Consider the following 20750-nt stretch of genomic DNA (forward strand, 5'->3'; position numbering starts at 1 on the left):
AAATAGAGTTTTAAATTTATCATGAATTGTAGAAATTGAAGTGTGTCTACCAAAAAAAAAAAGAAATCACTAACACTTTAAAAAAAGTAGAAACTGGAATTTAAAGCCTTTACTAAGTACCACTAACAACATCTGCGATTCAGACGACAGAAGAGCACGGTCACAGTTACGCACGCTTCAAGCAAAGTCACAAAAATCAGAAGGAACCACTGAAATCCAGTCAAAACTACAGTTCCAGCACAGGGCACTTGAAACAGACATCCCAAGTAGGATCACCATGTGTAAAGTGCTTCCATATAAAGGCTAGAAGCCTAAAAACAAAAAAGGAAAAAATGAAAGACTGCTTTTGAGAGAATACATAACTGAGACATCTTCAAAAGTGAATGGATGAACAAAATTCAGGAGACAGTATTATACTAAAGTACAAACACAGGAACAAGAAGAGAGTGATTGATTTGCCCCAGTGAAGTAATATTACTTTCTGCTAGGAAAGCACAGTATCCTAACTAAATTATTTAACTCAACAGGTACTGTGCTACATTTAAATTCCATATGCAAACTAGAAGATACAGCGTATTAATGGTACACTATCAATCACGTCCACTCAATGCTGACAGCACGCATGAGATAAGGGGAGTAAGAGAGACTGCAAAGTAATAACTGAAGACTTCAACCACTGTTGTGCAGACTAGGGGAAGAGGGCAGACCAAAACTAAACAAACACCAAAAAAAACCAACCACCAAAAGAAATCCCAAACAACAACAAAAAAACACCCCTGAATGATGGAGACAAAATTTTAAAACACAGCCAACTCCAACCAGCTAGCAGACTGACAGAAGAAAAAACAACTCCTGATCTAATTCTGAGCCATGCAACATAGCTCAAGATGTAATTATCCACAAAGCACTCCAGAAAAGCATATTTAAACTCCCAGGGGAATTAGGGAAAAAATAAAAATTAAAAAAAAATCATTACTTCAACATTTGACTTCAAAAAGGAGAACAACGTAAGTGTGAGAAACCCAGTTAAAAGGAAACAAAATCGAGCAGCTAGAAGAACAAAAAGCTTCTGGAGAGCATGAAGACCATTTAAAACCTCACCATATTAAGTACACAACCAATCTACAAGGACCCCAGAAGGTCCTAAACACTACTGTCAGGAAGTCTCAGAGCTAAAAAGATGCTGGAATTGTGCTAGGGGGAAGTTTCATATACATTTGCCCTATTCTTTACCTTTTGCTAGGCATGGCTCCAGAGAGGCTACTGAGCTGTGTCAGAGCAAAGGTTAGTCTAAAATGCAAATTCTTGCCAATTTTACAAACAGTAAAATTTTCCTAAAGAAACAGTACCCAAGAACCCTGAACCACAGCAGAAAACACGGAATAAATTCTTTGCATTCATGTCCAGTAAGTCAAAGATCAGGGAAGACCACGTCTAAGCTCTCTTTCTAGGGGTCAAGTCAGAGGAAAAATGTCTTATCAAAGTGCTAATACAAGAGGATTTTAGAACAAATCACTAAGGCCATATGGCATTCACTAAAGATTTCTAAAGACAGCCAGAAATTTTATATTTCAGCATCTGTAACCAATTACTTAAACAGAAGGTGATAACAGTTACCCAAATAATTACAGACTACAGTCCTACCTCCATCACTAAACTACAGAGGAATAAATCCATGAAAGAAGAAATAACATATAGGGAAAGAATTAATATGGATTTTGCAAAGAAAAGATAATGCCTCACAGGACTACTGGAGAGATCTTTTGAAGGGTTGACCACTTGATGACTAACCCCACTTAAACTGGAATATAGCACTTAAGAATTCCAAAAGTCATTCAAACACGTTCCTCACTAAAGACTGCAGTGAAAATTACCTGTAATAAAGATTGGAGAAAGAGTTCTCTGGAGAATTTGTAATTATTCAGAGAGAAAAATATTATGTGTTGTTTGCTGTTATCACAATAAAGAAAAGCTACCGGAAGGGTTCCAAAATAAAATATTGGTCAACATACATAAATCAACCGTAAGAGACAACAACTATCAAAACGACAGTTTCCTAATCATACAAAATTATTCACAGGAGTTGAAAACAGAAACTGGCTGTAAAGAGCTACAGAAGGATATCATAGTGCGGAACACTCAGTACAGTAGTCAAAATCACTAGTGATAAACACAAGGTAATGAACAGGGAGAAAAGGATAACTACATACACAGCGATTCCTCTGAAGTGGAAGTCTAAGATCCAAGTTGCAACTCTTGCGTTCTTTCAAATCAAATCTACTCAATCATCAATGACCAAAGAGGAAAAATGATATAAATGAAGAATCAAGAACAATACAGAACACATCTGTCACTATATAAACAAGATGCTGGTGAACTATGTTTTTTATCACAAGATGTTTAGACCATTGCCTTTTCAGAGAAAGGGAAAACCAGACAAGTTACATGAAGAATTTATATTAAAGGAAAAATCTTCTCATTGGAAAAGACAGACAACTCAAGGAAGATGATAAATCTGCAAGAAAAAAAAAATACATAGAAGATGAAGAGAATTATGCCCAGTGTCTTACAACACACAATCAAAAAGGTGCCTAGTGAAATAATAAAGTTGCTTTAATAATGTATTGTGCAGGACAAAATTTTCTTTTCTTCTTAATTGTTAGGGTCACTGCTGTAGGCAGCTACAGAGGCCAGAAACACAACCAGTTCAAACAGGGATTGGGCAAACATGAAAATAAATGGACTGACAACTGTTAAACACAGTGGTCCAAAGGCAACTCTACAAAAGTCCTTAGCCAGCCGCCTGCTGCAAACCAGAATACACCTGCAGAAAAATCATGCTGTAACTGCCAAGGTTCTATTCCTAGACATCACTGCAAATAGGTTACTGAATTGCCTACTAACCTAGTACAGCAATTAATCTAGCCTAGTAGAAAAATAATAATATTCTTACATGCAGAAGAATTGTCACTAGCCTCACAGAAGCTTTAGCCACTTACCCAGAATCTGAATTTTGGCCTATGGCTGTCAGGCTGACTTCAGTCAGGGGATAGGTGTTGACATTTAGGCAAAATAATCAGGTAAGAGACTGATCTGAACGCATCACAATGTTCTGTGAGGCTACAGGGTTCTAATGATCAATTCCTGACCTTGGTATTTCTTTGACCATAACATCATCTAATTCCTTAACTCAGCTACTTCCAAGAGTTCTTATCCTTCCTTATTACAGAAAGTCACTTTTTATCACTTGACTTTTTGAAAGTCTGTTGATCAAAAGCTCAGTCTACTTGCCAAGACTGTATGCAGCTATCAAGAAGTTCTTTCTCTAGCTTAACAGCATGCTGTAACGTCTTGCTGCAACTCAGGAGTGTTCCTTCCCCACACAACCAGATGCAAGGTACATACCATGACTTTCTCGGGGTATGAACCACCAACTGAACCCCAGTGGCTGACTGAATGTATGCCACGGTTCACCCCAAAAGCAAAGTAAACCAATCCAATTAAAATCACACTTAAGTAGCTGTTTTACACTGCAACTGAGGCAGTCTAACAGCTCAACTACAACCGCTCTTAAGGTCTGAAAACTACTAGAAAATATGAAGCAATCCAACAATTCTAAAACAATTTAATTCAGCTTTAAGCTAAATCTGAATGCTGCTCCCGCAGTCAAGTCTCAATCCGGGTAGTGAATACTACACAGTGTATGGACAAGACACCTACCTATGAGAGTAGAATTCCGTGTTAGAAAAAAAAACCACAGTTGTATTGCCTCTCTGGGTTATCAGATATGAAACTCTCACCACAGGCAACCACGCAATAAAACCATTTTTGTTAAACATCCTTACTATAACCATTCAGCATTTTTTTGTTTGGTGGTTTCATTTTTTGTTTTGTTTTGGGTTTCTTTCCTCCTTATATTCTTCCTGAGGGATACCTCGTCATCAATCCTAGTATTGTATGCTCAGATATGTGGCGGCTCTGATTTACTGTCAACTTTTGTATCTCTAACAGAAGTTTTGACCCTTCTGAAGGTCTACCTAGTTATTAGGTCCACAGACTCATTTCGTTATACTATCATGTGGCACAGCTGTTTCTGCAACCACCCACATAACCAGACAAAAGTTGACCCAGCTGACAAGCTTTCCTGCTGGAGTCCTTTCCAGCCAAATCAGTTCCCCAAAACAAAAATTTCTCTGCAACAACGCTATCAGCTGTTCCTGAACACAACAAGATTGGTGTCACAGCTCTGAACTTCAGTGTAGAGATCATTTTAACAGACAGGATAGTAGCAACAAGCCAAGAGCCACAGACTGAACAAAACTACCTTGACTGCATAAAACAGTCCAAAACGCACGTGCAAACTGGTAATGAAGCAAGCAGTGACAGACTGAATATTAAAAGACCTGTAAATCCACCATCAGTAGAGTATCTGAAACTTGTAACATACTACATTAAGGCCACAACAACACAACTATTTCATCAGTCTACCCCCTTCATGCATATATCATGCTAGTGAGTTCAACATAACTACTTGCATACTTGGGCTAAACTCAAGCACAAGTATTCACAACACCAAAATAAAACAAGTGTCTTTCTTAAAATATTATATAATTAACCAAGAGTCTGAACAACGTTTAATGCTAACCCATCAATCTATTTATATTGCTGTTTTTTCAGAACACAGGTAGAAGCTTTCAGGAACAGGATACTACATCTAGGTCCACAACTCTGATACATCCATTGTCTGAGTGCCATCATTATAAAAGCCTGATACCTCATTACTTTGGCCTAGAGACACTACTCCAGAATTTATTTTCCAGTAGATTTAGAGCTGCTTCAAATTTAATTATTTCCCTAGATTTTTCAAAGCAGTTGTGCAGATTGAAGAAATTAGCTTACTAGAAGTCATTATGTAACATCCAAAATGTGTTCGTCACACAGATTTCAGGAAATCTAAGAGAAAAGCGTATGCACACAAAGACCTGCAATCCAGCAGACAGCAAGTAAGAACAGTAAAAAGGCAAGACCTACATATAGTGAAAAAAATATTTTGAAGCAGTTGAGTCAGTAAGTTTTAGTCTTATTCAAAAGAGAAACTATTTACACACAAACTAAAGTTTACTGAAAACATGCAAACTTCAGTTCCTCCTGAGTATCTCAACTGCACTGCAGCCACCAGTGTTACATGTAAATGTCAACATCTGGTTTCCAACCGCTGTCTCCAGGAACATTTGAATACCCTTACTTAACACAGCTTTGAAGCTTACTTAACACAGCTTGTTCCTCAGGTCTTCCTACTCAACCAGTTTTAAGAATTGCTCCCCTGTATGCATGAATGGAATCAAAACCCAAGGTCAATCTCAAACTTGATTCTACTCAGGGTTAATCCTGAATACAAGCTTGAACACCAAGCATCTATCATTCTCAAGATTACTCATAGGGGAAATAAGCAGCACTTGGCATAGCAATTCATGGCAAATCAAAATCATAATGTTGACTAACTATATGGAAGTTTTAGGGCAGCCATACTGACATGTATCCCTCCGCTTATACACACACTTTCAACATATTTCATGGCTGTTTAATTACGAAAAGGTGCTGATCAGCAAGAACCCAGCAACACTTCTAGCCTTAAAAGCCATTATGTGTAATGTGGTAGGCACTAAATTTTCTCTCTCTACTACTCAAGCAGCAACACGCTGCTTAGGGATATCCTTTATTATAAATGGAACAGAAAGGTGAAACAAGACAAAGAACCAAAGGACCCACAGAAGAAGTTACATCTAAATGCTTATCTATTACTTATATCCAAATGCATATCTATTTCCAGGAAAGTAGGTAACACTAGACCACAGCAACAGACTTGAAAGATGACCTAAGTGGAAAGGGAGCTGTACAGTAACAGTAGAGAAACACTATGTTAAAGATATGAAAATAAGGAAAGGGCAAGTGAAACACTGAAAAGTAAAAATAAATAGTAGAAAGCAGCCTTAATACAGCATGCAAAGAGGTTTACTTGTTGTTTGATATATCCTTATTTTTAAAAATGTAACACTTACTAGGAAAAAAATACAGACTGAATAGCTAGATCAGAAAGAGACTTGAGAATAGTAAAATTATTCAGGTGTCTGGACTGGGAAAGGAATATAGGCCACTGATAAATGTCAGCGGGCCACAGCACACATTTCAAAAACATGCCTTACTCTTGCTCCACAGGGACCAATGAAGATTAACTAAGAATTCAAATCTATGAAGTCCTTAGCTTTTGCTAGCATTCAAGAAATTATTTTGAGATAGCAATGCACAAAATGTAATATATTACAGCAAGTACTACAAATTTAGCATAGATGCTAATGAGAAAAGGCTCTATAACTAAGCAAATATTCTATTTCTCTTTCATAGGAGGTATAGTTGCATTGGCTATACTTTTGATACAACTGTATTATGATTAGTGACTATACTAATCTGTAAGCACCTAACATGCACAAGTAGCATGCAATCTTTCAAACTTCTGAAGTTACAGGATATTGAGAGTACAGTCAATCACATACAAACCAATCGAATCTGCAAAAGCAACCAAAGGTAGGAAAGAGGAAGAGAAATCTCAAATGTAAGAGGATGAGATCTACTAGATCTAATGCATACTGTAGAACTACATGTTAAGAAACAGACCAATTTATTAACCATATTAACTTCTTAACAGAATCAGCACTAACCTTCCCTGTAAAATACACTTTTTTAAAAGTCAGTAAATTTAGGGTAATTTTAAGAAGCAGTTTTTAAACAGTATTTCATGCATTTACATTTTATTAATAATTTTATTCCAAACTGTACAAATTTTTATTTTTGTGTTATGGATGGAAAAAATGTGTTCAAATTAATGTAAAGCACAGAACTGAATATCAATGGAGAGCATCTTCCTGGTCACTAAACGATACCAGACTTAGCTTAAACACTGCAAGTTTAATAGAATAGCTGATGTTGGAAGGGACCTCTGGCTATCACCTTAGCAAACTCACCCCAGCTCAGAGTGGTGATAAATCAGAAATGAGATCTACCTATGAAATCAGGCTGTTACAGTCATATCCAACAGAGTTTTGAATATCTACAAGGATAGAGATTTCCTAGCCTCTCTAGACATCCTCTTCCAGTGTTTAATTATCTTAGCTATTCAGAATTTCCCTTGTAGCAACTTACGCCTGTTGTCTGCCATCCTATCCATACGCACCTCCGAGAAGAGCCTGGCTTTATGTTCTCTATACTTTCCCATTAATTAGTTGAAGTCAGCAGTACCATGTCCCTCCAGCCTTTTCTTTAGACTGAACACACCCATGCCTCTCAGCTTTTCCTTTGTTGTGTGCTCCAGCCCCCTAACCATCCTGGTGGCCATACACTGGGCTCACTCCAGTATATCAGTATCTTTACTATAGAATCATAGAATGGTTAGGGCTGGAAGGGACCTTCAAAGGTCATCTAGTCCAACCCCCTGCAAGGAATAGGGATATCTCCAACTAGATCAGGTTGCTCAGGGCCTCGTCCAACCTGGTCTTGAACGTCTCCAGGGATGGAGCATCCACCACCTCTCTGGGCAACCTGTTCCAGTGTTCGTTCTACAACTCTCATGGTAAAAAATTTTTTCCTAATATCCAATCTGAATCTACCTCCCTCTATTTTAAAACCATTACCCCTTGTCCTATCACAACTGGCCCTCCTGAACAGCCTCTCCCCATCTTTCTTGTAGGCCCCCTTGAGGTACTGGAAGACCGCTATAAGGTCACCCCGGAGCCTCCTCTTCTCCAGGCTGAACAGTCCCAACTCTTTCAGCCTGTCCTCATAGGAAAGGTGCTCCAGCCCTCTTATCATCTTCGTGGCCCTCCTCTGGACCCTCTCCAACTGGTCCATGTCCTTCTTATGTTGGGGGCTCCAGAACTGGACGCAATACTCCAGGTGAGGTCTCACGAGGGCAGAGTAGAGGGGGAGAATCACCTCCCTCGACCTGCTGGCCACACTCCTCTTGATGCAGTCCAGGATGCGGTTGGCCTTCTGGTCCGCAAGAGCACATTGCCGGCTCATATTGAGCTTCTCGTCCACCAGTACTCCCAAGTCCTTCTCCTCAGGGCTGCTCTCGATCCATTCTCTGCCCAGTCTGTATTTGTGCCTGGGATTGCCACGACCCAGATGTAGGACCTTGCACTTGGCCTGGTTGAACTTCATGAGGTTGGCACGGGCCCACCTCTCCAGCCTGTCGAGGTCCCTCTGGATGGCATCCCTCCCTTCCAACGTGTTGACGGCACCACACAGCTTGGTGTCATCGGCGAACTTGCTGAGGGTGCACTCCATGCCACTGTCCACAGGCATTACTATTACAGGGTCTGCCCAAAACTCGAGTAAACGCAGTAGATCTGATCTCCCAGTTATCACGCAGTGGGGAACAATCACTTCCGTCAAACTGCTGGCTAGAGTCTTGCTTACAGCCCAGTATGCTGTTTGCATTCATCCCTGCAAGGGCACATTCTTCAAATTCAACTTGCTGTCCTCCAGGACTACCCAAAGCTACTTCCTTTCCTATCCTATCCATGCCCAGCCTGTACTATTCCCATACATTCTGGAAATGAAGACGCTTTGCTAATTGTCAATAAGGACTTTTAATGTTATTCTTCATTAGTGCTTCCTCTTGTTTGGCTGGTTTTTTTATTATTTTTTTTTTTAGTTTTTATTTCAAACTAGCATTCAGTCTGCACTCGTATACATACTGCCCAAGAAACAAGGAACTCTGCATGGATATCTGGTAACCGACATGCCCATGGGCACTCCCAGTTTCTCAGTGCCTGACTGCACTAATTTTTTCTACTAACATTTTTATAATCTTTTCTTTCTACTTTTGCATGTGCTTAGAAAGAGGAAAAACTGTCATGTCATAGTTCATAAATGAAAAAGTAGTTCGTAGATAGAGCATTTTACTTGTCTTTAACAACAACCAACACTAGCTAGTAGCCTCAACTAGATCTTTCACCCCTGAGAAGTACCCACCTACAGGCTAACAACCTAGTATTTTTAGCCCAGTATGGATAAGATTCTTCAACACAATTCACCTGCAGTAATTAGCATTCAGTGCATCTAGTAATTCAGAACAAGGAAAACTGCATCTAAGAGTACATTAATACTATGCTACATATAGGAAGGAAATCCACATTGTCCAGGACCAAGTAAACAGCCAATGAAGCCACAGTGTAACAAAGGACAGAAAATCTTATCATAAACAAAATGCGATAAAATAGAAAGGGAAAGAAAATTAAAAAAACACCAAATATGCTGAGGTGAGGTTGACGGGAAATGGGATCAAAGGGAAGAACTGATATGGTCAGCAAGGCAAGCATGATAGGTTCTCACAACTGCACTCACTGACTGGATGCAAGTTACATTACGCAATCAAGACTCCAGTTTATCAAACTAGTTTTAAAAAGTCAAAGGTGGCTTTATTTTTAAATAACAAGATTCCTATTCTATTTGCTAAGGCTGCAGTTCCACAACAATAAACCACACCCAGCGTAGGACAGGACTACTGTGGTTTTGAATTCCCACTCCTCCCTCCCACCTTCTCCAGCATAACTCTCTCCCTTTCTCCCTAGCTGTTTACAGGACCCAACAGCCAGTCTGCCATGGGAGCTAATGTGATGGAAAGCTGAAAGAGAGAAGACAGAGCAAACACCCAACACCTACACAGCTCATCCAAAAAAATTTCACTGTGATGATTCATGGAGCTAAACTGACTCCCAAAAAAAGAAACAGAAAAGGCCAGTGTTGGTACAAAGAGAGGACAATGACAACCTAAGTTAGGCTGGTTTAAATGGTGATGCAAGCAAGCATATATGCTTATTAGAATTTAACCCCATGAAAAATACACTATACAGCATTTATTCTAAGCCAATATTTTGCCTTTCGAGTCCAAATCTGGAACTGGAATAAAGACCTGAAGAACATAAAGTGTATTCTAAGCCTAAAATAAATAAATAAATAAATAAATAATCTATTTAACTTTGATACTGGGGAGCTTTTCAAACCCTTTTTAAACTTAATAGAAGTTTACCTAAATAGAAGAAAGCGATGTCTCAATAAATTACTCCAACTCTTAGTTATCCTACCCGTTAAAAGGCTACACACTGTTCCCTGTCTGAATTTGTATTGCTTAGGCAATAATCAGCATTCAGAAATTAAGCTTTAGCACTGCGAGGGGGGAAGCACCCTATTATCTAATATGCTATTAGGCACATAGTCTCTCTTAGACCAGGATGAAGTCACACCCTAATCTGTTCTTTTTTAATTGAGGAATAGACTGAGTTTCTAAAATCTGTTAACAGAAAGCATGTTTTCCACTCCTTCTTAAGTCATTCTTGTAGGTCTTCTCCAAACTCTCCAATTCTTTTTAGTTGTTAAAAAGTGTTGGACTTAGTTCAGATCATAACTGCTGCACTATACACAATATTAGTCAGACTGTCTCAGTATTTCTACTTGTTCATTCTTTGGATAGAAGTATACACAATGATGGCCAAATACAGTGACAATGGCAACAGTTCCAAGATATATCTAATATCTGTGTCTGGTAATTAATAATCAACCAACCTTTGTTACGCTTTCTGTTTTCTGTCACTTTAAATTGCAATTATTTTTTTATATGTATTACCTGGCCTTTCCAGATACTACTTGGCTTCTTTAATGCAGTACAATCTACCAGAACAAAACCTCACCTTCTGAATTAACATTTTTCAAAAATAACACAACCACCACCACAAGCAAAACAAACCCCCCCAAAATCCATGCACACAGTAATATTAGCTATTAATTCAAAAGATGTCTGGTAAATTCTTTCAGCTTAGTGAGAATTCTTGGTTGGTATATTAATCACCAATTCTTGCTCAAATAAAACAACAAAACTATCTCAGGTATAACAGAACACTAGGTCTTCTTCCCATTTCCACACACACATGCACATTAACAAACAAAAGGAAAAAAGAGAAAATAAAAAAGACACCGATATCACACCCATATATTGCAACTCTTATCACAGGCTCCCAGGAGTCAAAGTTACAGACCACATTACGCTAGCCACTGTACAAACACAGGATAAGACTGTTCAAAGAGCAAACAACCTACACATAAGGGACAACAGATGGAGAGACACAATAAGGAGAATACAAGGAAACAGCACCACCATAAACAAGTTAGAATTAGTTCTTGTTCCAAGGACAGTGTGCTTGAGTCCCAGGGTGACAGGAAAGGTGGTGGTTTGGTTTTTAGTAGGCTTTTTTGCCTAAAGTTAGCTTCTTTTGCGTTACCAGGTTACAACTGCTTCGAAGGGTGCATACAGGGAACTTTTCCAAGCATAAGGAGCAACACAAGAGAATGAACAAAAGTGTTTAACTGCCCACGATGTTGGTTTCTAAACAAAAGAGACAGGTAATACCCTTCACAGCTAAACCTCAACTCTAAATTAAAGGCAAGTAACCCATTACCTTTTCAACCACAAAATACAAGACCAGACAGTCAAAGCAGAAGACAAGGAAAGCACTCTTGTTCAGGATTCTGAATCCACATCAACAGAGCAGGATCATTTTTACCACAACCGTAAAAAAACTATTACCACAAGATACAGAGGTCAAAGGAAAGCTAAGAGATTTAGTCACATGATTTATTAACACAACTAAATAACAAACACTTAATTGTTTATTAACAATTAAGAGACAGCTTACTACATGAAAGAGCTCTGCAGTCTGCTAGCAGAGTAGTGTGTGCTGTGTCTAAAACAAGGGCTAAATTATGGGCTTAAACCAAAGATCTCATGACAATGCTGTCCACAAGTGACAGACGGAATGGAAAGTTTTCCTTTTGGGAAGGAAGGGTAGCTTTTGTGATACCAGTCCAAGCTACAGGTCTGATATCCACAAAGAGAAATCAGAAGAACACACCAAGATCTAGCTGGAAGAGAGGGCAGCAAGTCCAGAAGAGAGACTTCATGGTCATTCATACAGAGACGACAGCTGAGTTTATGAACGAGATTAACAAAATAACTTTTAGAGAAATTTGATATAGTACTCGGGGTAAATGCCAAACTGGGGAGGTCTTAGAGGGATCTAAAGAAAAGGAACTCCAGAAAGAAATAAGATTTTCACCAAGGTTAAACTTTTGGTGGAGGAGAAGGATAGTGGCATCATGACTGGGCTTTTGTTTAAAGTTCAGTATGGTTATATTGCACAGAAGAGCCTAGAGGAACATAACATATGCTTCCAGCAAAGTCTACAAGAGAAAAAAAATAGGTCCATGTTTCTAAGAGTGACTATGAGCCGTAACAAGCCTAAATAAGAAAATAGTGCACACAGTTATTCTTTTGAGTTATGCCAAATTTTACCATCTTCTTCCAATGCCATCTTTTGCAGCAGCTCTCCTAATGATCCACTTTGCTGCCCCCCCAAGAGTTACATTCGTGAGATACGGTGCAAGCATCTACGCAGTCATTGTCTTATTAGTTAACAGAGTACGTGACCACGTGTGCGTCACTACTTTGCACAATCTATTAAAGGAGGGACAAGGTGAAATTAAGATGACATCCTCCTTAGCATGTGCCAGTAAATATTAAAACTAATAAGCAGGGACTATGCCTTGATAGACTAGGTACACAGATTTAGGTATTAATGGCCATTAGAAGTTACAGTGATATAAACTGAAGGATTCTGATAGTTCTGTAACAGTAAAGGAAAAAAGTTTATGAACCTTAATATACAGTTAAGCATAGAGTACCTAATTCATTTATTTTAGGTAAAACAATAACATATTAAGTGTTAAATATTTTAGAGATCTAAAATTATCATTTCTGCACAACAGCAATGCGTGATTAAGCAGTCTCATCTCAGCCAAACTTAAAAGCAAACAAAAACCCCACCACAATCCTCTTGTGCTACTGACACTCACTCAGTATGGTTGGAAAGAGTGCTGGTAATGCCCGAGTACATTTCAAGTCACTACTGTAGCTACTCTGTTTGGAACACTAAACACTTGCTTCTATGCCCCTGCCACAGGGGTGAATCCCTGCCACCTCCATCAGATTATTCTCTAGCAGTTGATAGTGGAAGGGGCAGAGGAGGAAGTTATGGCGAAGGTAGCTCCAAAAAGCTTGAGAAACACAAAGAAAGATGAGCATTAGGTCAAATTTACAACGCGTGAATACCCTTCAAACACAGCGTAGTTTGAAAAATACATTGGTAGCAATCTTGTCACTGAAGACTCTCCATTGACCACAAAAACTTAATATCTCTGATAATCCTCATTATGTTGGACTAGTAAAATCTGAATTTGTCACCTGTATTACAACCATTGATTGAAATAGTTTTGTTCTGATAGCACACTGGAGTAAGAAAACAACTTTCATCACTGACATGTCCAATCCACGAGATACTTCACATGAAGGCATAAGAATCCTTCAGTGGACAGTTATGATCTAACCTGCCTATAAAGGACAGTGGTTGATGTCATGTAATGCAACTGCTGATGTTCTCATCTATACAGACATACAAACAAATTTATGTGTGTGCGTGAATCATATTGAACTGTAGTGGCACAGAGTTTCACAGAATAAATATGGGTTTTGTCTTAAAATTTATAATTTCTGGAAGTTCACAGAAGATAAATTGTTTTGGCAATTCAAGGCTTTTAAGTATAAAAAAGTGGAGTTGAAATTATAGAATCAATTAGGTTGGAAAAAGACCTTGAAGATCATCAAGTCCAACTGTTAACCTAGCACTGCCAAGGCCACCACTGAACCAAGTCCCTAAGCATCACATCTGCATGTCTTTTAAGTACTTCCAGGGATGGCGACTCAACCGCTTCCCTCAGAGGCCTGTTCCAATGCTTGACAACCCTTCTGGTGAAGACATTTTTCCTAATATCCAATCTAAAACTCCCCTGGCACAACTTGAAGCCATTTTCTCTTATCCTATCATTTGTTACTTGGGAGAAGAGACCAACACCCACCTCACTACAACCTCCTTTCAGTGAGTTGTAGAGAGCAATAAGGTCTCCCCTCAGCCTCCTTTTCTCCAGGCTAAACAACGCCAGTTGTGCTCTAGACCCTTCCCCAGCTTCATAGCCCTTCTTTGGACATGCTCCAGCACCTCAAGGTCTTCCTTTTAGTGAGGGGCCCAAAACTGAACACATTATTCAAAGTGCAGCCTCACCAGTGCCAAGTACAGGGGCATGATCACTCCCCTAGTCCTGCTGGCCACAGTATTGCTGATACAAGCCAGGGTACTATTAGCCTTCTTGGCCGCCTGGGCACACTACTGGCTTATATTCAGCCAAGCCAACTAGAGCAGCAATGAATGCTCTGTAGCTATCTCAGTGGGGGTAAGGGATGGAGATCCACATGGCAGTAAAGACACAAGGCTTGTTGATGCATTAGAAACCACAGAAGCACCTGAGGAGAGTCACACTGTAATAAGGGCTTCTCCCCAGAAAAAGGTGGCAGGATCAATAGCCCCGCTGAAGTGTATCTACACCAATATGCACAGCATAGGCAACAGACAGGAGCTGGAAGCCATTGTCCAGCTGGAAAACCATGATACAAAATCAATATAAGTCAAAGTGTTAGCTGAAGAGGTCATACCACACAACCGCACTCCAGAAGTCTTGCACTGCTCCTTTCTACCTAAAATTACTCTTAGAAGTACAAAACACTAACTGACAAACTTAAAAATATAGGTCCAAAATGAAGAATTTTAATACTAGCATCTAAATCCAGCAGAACATTCGTATACTAAGTTAGCATGTAGCCAGCCACGTTTGCCAGCAGCATGTACGGTAGGCTACAAGTATGGAAGAAATGCTAAATTTCTTCTGAACTCTTAATTTCTCAGAAAGCCAGTTGTCCTCTTGGAGCATTCATGTACTAAGATTAAGTCACTGCAATGAAGTCAAAGTTAAAATGAAGCTGCAAAAAAAGCACTTTCAATTTCAGCAGACAACAAAACTCCTCTAGCATACAGGGCTTTAAGAGCCTTGTGAGGCAAGTATTACCTCAAACTTCTTAGCAGGGACAGCTTACTAATCTTTTGAACTCTTCTGAACTTCAAATTTCAATCCCTTTCAACAGCTAGGTTGAGTTAATTGTTATTTGTGATGTACATGTCTTTTGGAAAAAATAAATAGTTCTTCATGAACAGTGGATTTTCCACTAGTAACAATACTTGATAAAAATTCTTCACAGAAATCCTAATTTCGCTTTTATTACAGAGTATATCAATTGGCTGCAAACTCTGACACAAGATGCTAGAACTTCAGTAATTCTGTATTTAGTCCTTGAAAGCAAAATGAAACCTACTGTAACAATGCAAGACTGTTCATGATGCTGCTGTACAAAAGAAGGAAAACCAGCAAAAATCTGAATAATGTGTTCAAAAAAAAGTTTTGGTCCCACATCCCCCCTCATACTTGAACAAGCTCTGTAGAAGACAAAGAAACTTGCTTTCACTTTTTCACCGGCATTTGTACATTCTTGCCGATGCAAATCCCTCTTAGCGTATTATTCCAGGGTAAGCAACGGTAGAATGCAATCATATATTTGGGGTCAAAGAGGATTAATAATAACAATATAAAACAAATTCACTGGATACTCTAATTAAGACAGTCTTTTATTAAAGCAAGTTATTCAGTTTAACTACCTAAAAATGTCCCATCATCACCTTCATTTCACAAATTGGGGCTGAGAAGTTTGGTTCCTAGAGCTCACCTTGCAGCAGTAAGCACCGAATACATTCCCTTGCACAACAGCGTGGCCTGCCACGTGCCACAGGACGCACTTTTTACTTCCAGTCACGTGCTAGAGAAAAGGCTATACCACCACTACCACAGTTGGAGGAGGACAACATGCCATCTAGCAGGATGCTTTTGTGCAAGACGTTTCTGTAATTCACAAACCAGCTGGCAAGTGCTTATTGAGGTTTACTGAATCTTAGCTGTACAGCTGTTCTTGGCAGTATTCTAATCTTTTCACAGGCAGCCACACAAAGCTGCAATAATTGTTTCAAACCAGCTCCAGCACACAACATCCTTTTTCACTACCTTCTAACGCAACGGTCTCCCTCCTTCCAAAGCATCATGTCCCTTGGTCACTCTTAGAAGTAACTTTTTTTAACATGAAGAAGCATTGGAAGAAGCAGAACAGCTGTTAGACTGAAATATATAGTGAATAAGAAGTAAAATTAGGTAGTAGCTTTACATCCAAGACACAGCAAGAGTTCCATTAAAATTTAAAAATTACAGTGGTAAGTCAAGGTTTAGAACAGATCACTTTATTATTAATAAACAGGCCATACAAACTCTTTGTGTCTTTCATGAGGTTGGTAATTTTAGAAGCTCAGAATAAACCCAAATCCGACACCTTCCTCCTAAGCAGTGAGGTTTTGCAGAGAACCACTTATTCTTCATATATGTAAGCCACCAAAAAAGTGACAAAAGTTGCAAGCTACGCAACTGTGGGAAATCTACTATGTAGAATGGCAAGGGAGGGGGGAAAAAAAAAGAAAAAAAAAAATTTCAAGGTACAAGCGGTGGGGAAGACCTCAACACTTGAATCCCTCCTGTGCCCAAGTGAAGAACCCAGGCAGCAAGACAGGCGCTGCCTTTTTGTTTTGTTCTCTGGCTGCACGTTACCCACCGGAGCCGCCGGGGCCGGCTGCGCTTTTCGCGGCGGCCTCTAGCGGCCACGGCCCCACCGGCGGCGGCCGCATCCCAACTCCGGAGCTCCCGAAACCTCTCCCCATGCGCACACCGCCTCACTTTCTCCTCCGCTGCACTAACTTGCCATTTCAGAATGCCCCCCTGCAGCAAAAATCCCACGTTATTAAAAGGGGGGACAAACCAGAGTCGAATTACAGCCCAATCATATGGACAGGGACCAGTAATCGGCCTCTACTCAGCCGACCTCACACCCAACAATCTGCTTTGAAAATCCCACGCAGATGAAACATCAAAAACGCTCGCTATTAGGAAGCTGTGAGTTTCCCCAGTGACCTCCAGCTTTTTGAGGAAGGGGCAAAGCGGAGAGCTCAGAAGGCCCACCAAGGTGCACAAACTGCCAACGGCGCCCAACAAAAATCACCCAAGTAAATCTGCGGGAGGAAAGAACTGGTCTGAACCCAAAAATGAGAGATGCTTGAGTATGCTCTGCAAATTGCTAGGTTATATTAAACCTCTCATTCTTCTTCTTAGCTTCCAGATATGCTGGACGCGGGATTGGAGAAACGGGTAAAAAAAAAAAAATTCAAGATGGCTAAAGGTGTCTCGTCAAGGATTTTAATACACGCTCTGAAACTCTAGAGGGCACCCGAAATATGCCCTCCCCCTCCCTCCCGCGCCGGGTAATGCGAGCAGCAGCAGCAGCCCGTCGTCTGCCTGCCGGAGTTGGTATTGCAGGAGCGATGTCTGCAGCAGCAGCGCCCACCCCGAGGAGGAGCCGCCTCACAGCCATTACTGGGGCTTCGCCCCAGGGCAGCAGCTGCTGGACCCAGGAATTTCCCCACCCAAGCCTGGAGGCCCCTCCTTCTACCCCTGCCCCCAGAGAATATGGGGGGGCGGGTCAAGCCCTCCCTAAGCAAGTCTAGCAGAGGCAGAAAGAGATACATAAATAGCACTCACAATGGAGCTCCCTCTCCTTGTTGGTCTCTGCCAAGGCTGCACCAAACTGGGCTGGAGCCTAAGGGAAAGACACGGGGTTAACGCGGGGCAGCGAGGAGCAAGACAGCGCCCCCAGGCAGCGTTTCCTCCGCCTGGCCAGGGCAGGTACCGCCTGCATCACCCACCGCTTCCCTTTAATCCCAACCTTTTAAATAAATAAATAATTGCGAATTGCCCTCCCTGGGGGCGGTAAGGTACTCCTCGAGCACACCCACGCCGCCTGCCCCCGCTGAAGGAGGGGAAGACAAGGAGCCACCCCGGGCGCAGCTGCACCGGGGCTCCTCCGCGGGAGTGTGGGGGGAAAGGCACCGGCGGCACCCCCGGCGGGGAGCAAACATTACCTGCTAACTTGCCTAAGGAGCCCGGAACCGGCGCCCCGGGGGGTCGCAGGGCCCTCAGCGGCGGCGCCTCAGCGCCGGGCAAGAGCCTCGGCTCCCCGCACGCTCCCGCGGCAGTTGCCCCAGCCTCGGGTTTGCCCCCCTGCAGTCGGCCAGCAGCACTGCCGCCTCCTGTCCGCCATTAGAGAGACCCAGCCAAACAATACGGGAGGGGAGCAGCGACGGCGGCAGGATCCGCGGAGCGCCGCGCCGGGCAGTGGAGGGAGGCACCCGCGGGGGGATGGGGGGCGGGGGGGCGGTGAGGGCGGTGGGTGGAGGAGGCACCGGGGCAGAACAACAGCCGAGAGCCCGGCGAGGAAGAGAGGGAGGGAGTTAAAATAGGAGGCGCTAAAACAGACCCGGCCCTTCCCCCAAATGCCCCTGCCCCCCCTCACGGCTGCCCCCGGGCGTCCCCCATTTACCCCCGTCGCCCACCTCCGGGCCACGATGGTTATCCGCGGGGCTGCCCCCGGTGCTGTCCGCGCCCTCTCCGCCTCCACGAGAGGTGGCGGCGCGGCGGCGGCGACGACACCGTGGGGTACTTAGCCCGGGTAGCTCGGAGGCACGGCGGCGGCTCTCCCATCCCCGCCCTGGGGGCAGTTCCGCGCCGCCAACCGCCCGCCAGCCCGCCCCTAAGGCGCAGCACCCCGCACCGCCACCTTACCCGGCTCCCCACCGCTCGCAGGCACGGAGCCCCCCCTCCCCCCCCCCGCGGGGGACGCACGCACTCTGCGCTACTCCTCCGGCGTCTCAACTCTAACTCGGTCCAGTCCCGGGCGAAGCGCAGCTGCTAGCGAAGGGGAGGAGGAACCGGGCCAAGCGAGCTCGGGGGAGATCCGCCTCCCTGCCCCGCCATTGGCTCCCCCAGAGGGCGGGCTCTCGCGCTGGGCTAGCGGAGTGGGTGGGTCGCCCATCCATCAGAGCCGCCTGCAGCCGGTTGACCCTATAAACTGCCAATCTTCCTCCTGGCCATGCCCGGGGTTCTTCCCACTTTGATCCATCAGGTTTGAGGAACCCGGATCGTTGCCCACCGGCTCGTTACCCGTGTCCGAGGGCTGCGCTGGCGCTCCCCGCGCAGCTCTTTGACAGCAGCAACTTGCAGAAGTTTGCGCTGCTCTTGGGCCGGGCCGGCCGCGCTCCGCCAGCGGGGAGGTTGCGCCGCGCATCCCAGCCTTGCGCTCAGTCCCTATGGGCGCCACGGTCCCGGCCGTGGGGCGCGGGCTCACCTCTCCCTCTCCGCCCCTCCGCCTCCGAGCGGTAGGGCTGGCAGAACTCCTCCGTGCCCCTCGGAGAGGTCCCACCTCGCTCCTTCCCTCAGCGGGGGTTTGAGCCTGGGGCCATTTCTACGAGGGACACAGCGTGGATAATGGCAGCGCTCCCACAGGGGAAAGGGAGAGAGCGCACGTATCCCAGGGAGGGCGTCTCGCCCGCGCCCCCGCAGCCTGCCCGCCGAGCAGCGCCTCCTCGCCGCCCTCGCACTAGGACGCCCTCCTGCCCCCACCCGCTGCGGGGGAGGGCGCCATGTCAGCCGCCGACATGGCTCCTGGAGGAGCTGGTGGTGGTGGTGGTGGTGGTGGTGGTAGCAGTGGTGGCGTCCTCCATTTTGTCGGAAGCTGCTGCGGGGAGCTTGGGACCAATTCGAACCAACGTGAGGCGCAGCGGGGCGTCCATTTGAAGCGCCTCTGCCCGGCTCCCTGCGGGAAGACGAGCCGGGTACCCCCGGCAGTGCCGCGGGGCGGGGAGGAGCGCTCCGGCCGGCGACGGTGGCCAGGCGCCGGGAGCCAAGCTCTCTGCCCGCCCTCCGCCAAAATGGAGGATGCGCACTTCCCTTGCGCGGCTCCTTCCCCCCGCGCTGTCCATGGCACTGGCGACCGCTCCTTCGAGGACCTGGGGCGCTCAGCCTCTCGTTTTGAGCGCTGGTCTCGTACTGCCCCATTTGCTCATCCTCCTCTGCCCAGAAGAGGGAGAGAGAGAGAGCAGATGCCCGCCCTGGCTCCTCTTGCCGGTATCAATTCCTGTCAACCATGCGGTGCAGTGTCCCCTGGAGAGAGACTCCCGCGCGCGCAAGGAGCCGGGTTCTAGCCGCTGGCGCCATTTCCAGCCGGGAGCGAGGCGCCTCCCGCGGCGTTAGCCTGGGGAGCCCTCGGAGCAGCTCTCAGACGGCACAGAAGTCGCTTTCAGGGCTGGCTCCTTCTTCCACCACCCTTGATGTGCTTGGTTAATAATTTTCATGTGTGGGAAAGACTGGAAATTTTCTGTCTTCTGTTATCACAACAATACATCTTAATTTCTTCCCAAGGGTCCCACCCGGAGGCACAGACTTCAGTCAACAACTCAAGCCAAAAGCTTCTCCAACACTGTTATTGTATGTTGTTGATGGGCTTTAATGTTTGTTTTCCACACCATCCTAGCCATCAGATGAAGTTTGGAAGAGTTACTTGGTGTAGGGGTACAGAGTTACCTCAGGGCTGGTGGCAGTTTGCACTGCCATTGATCATGCCTGAAAGTGCATGATAAGCTGATGGTGAAACAGCTCTAACACAACCACTGCCAAGGCAGAAAGTGCCATGGAGATGAATCACCACCTATTTCGAAGATCTCCTCAAAGTTGCCCTGTAAATCTATAAACTTTGTTCTACAGCATCACACCAT

The 20750-nt window shown here is 43.9% G+C and overlaps 1 protein-coding gene across 1 annotated transcript in view; it reads right to left on the minus strand.

Annotated features, from left to right (window-relative positions):
- Positions 1-17691, minus strand: part of ZMYM2 (zinc finger MYM-type containing 2) — a 94365-nt gene extending 76674 nt beyond the window's left edge. The window contains exon 1 of the mRNA XM_086621555.1: positions 17683-17691. The gene's annotated coding sequence lies outside the window, so the exon portion shown is untranslated. The remainder of the gene's footprint in view (positions 1-17682) is intronic.
- Between the last annotated feature and the right edge of the window lie 3059 nt (positions 17692-20750).

This window comes from Tauraco erythrolophus, chromosome 1 (assembly GCF_009769465.1).
Source record: "Tauraco erythrolophus isolate bTauEry1 chromosome 1, bTauEry1.pri, whole genome shotgun sequence".
NCBI lineage: Eukaryota > Metazoa > Chordata > Aves > Musophagiformes > Musophagidae > Tauraco > Tauraco erythrolophus.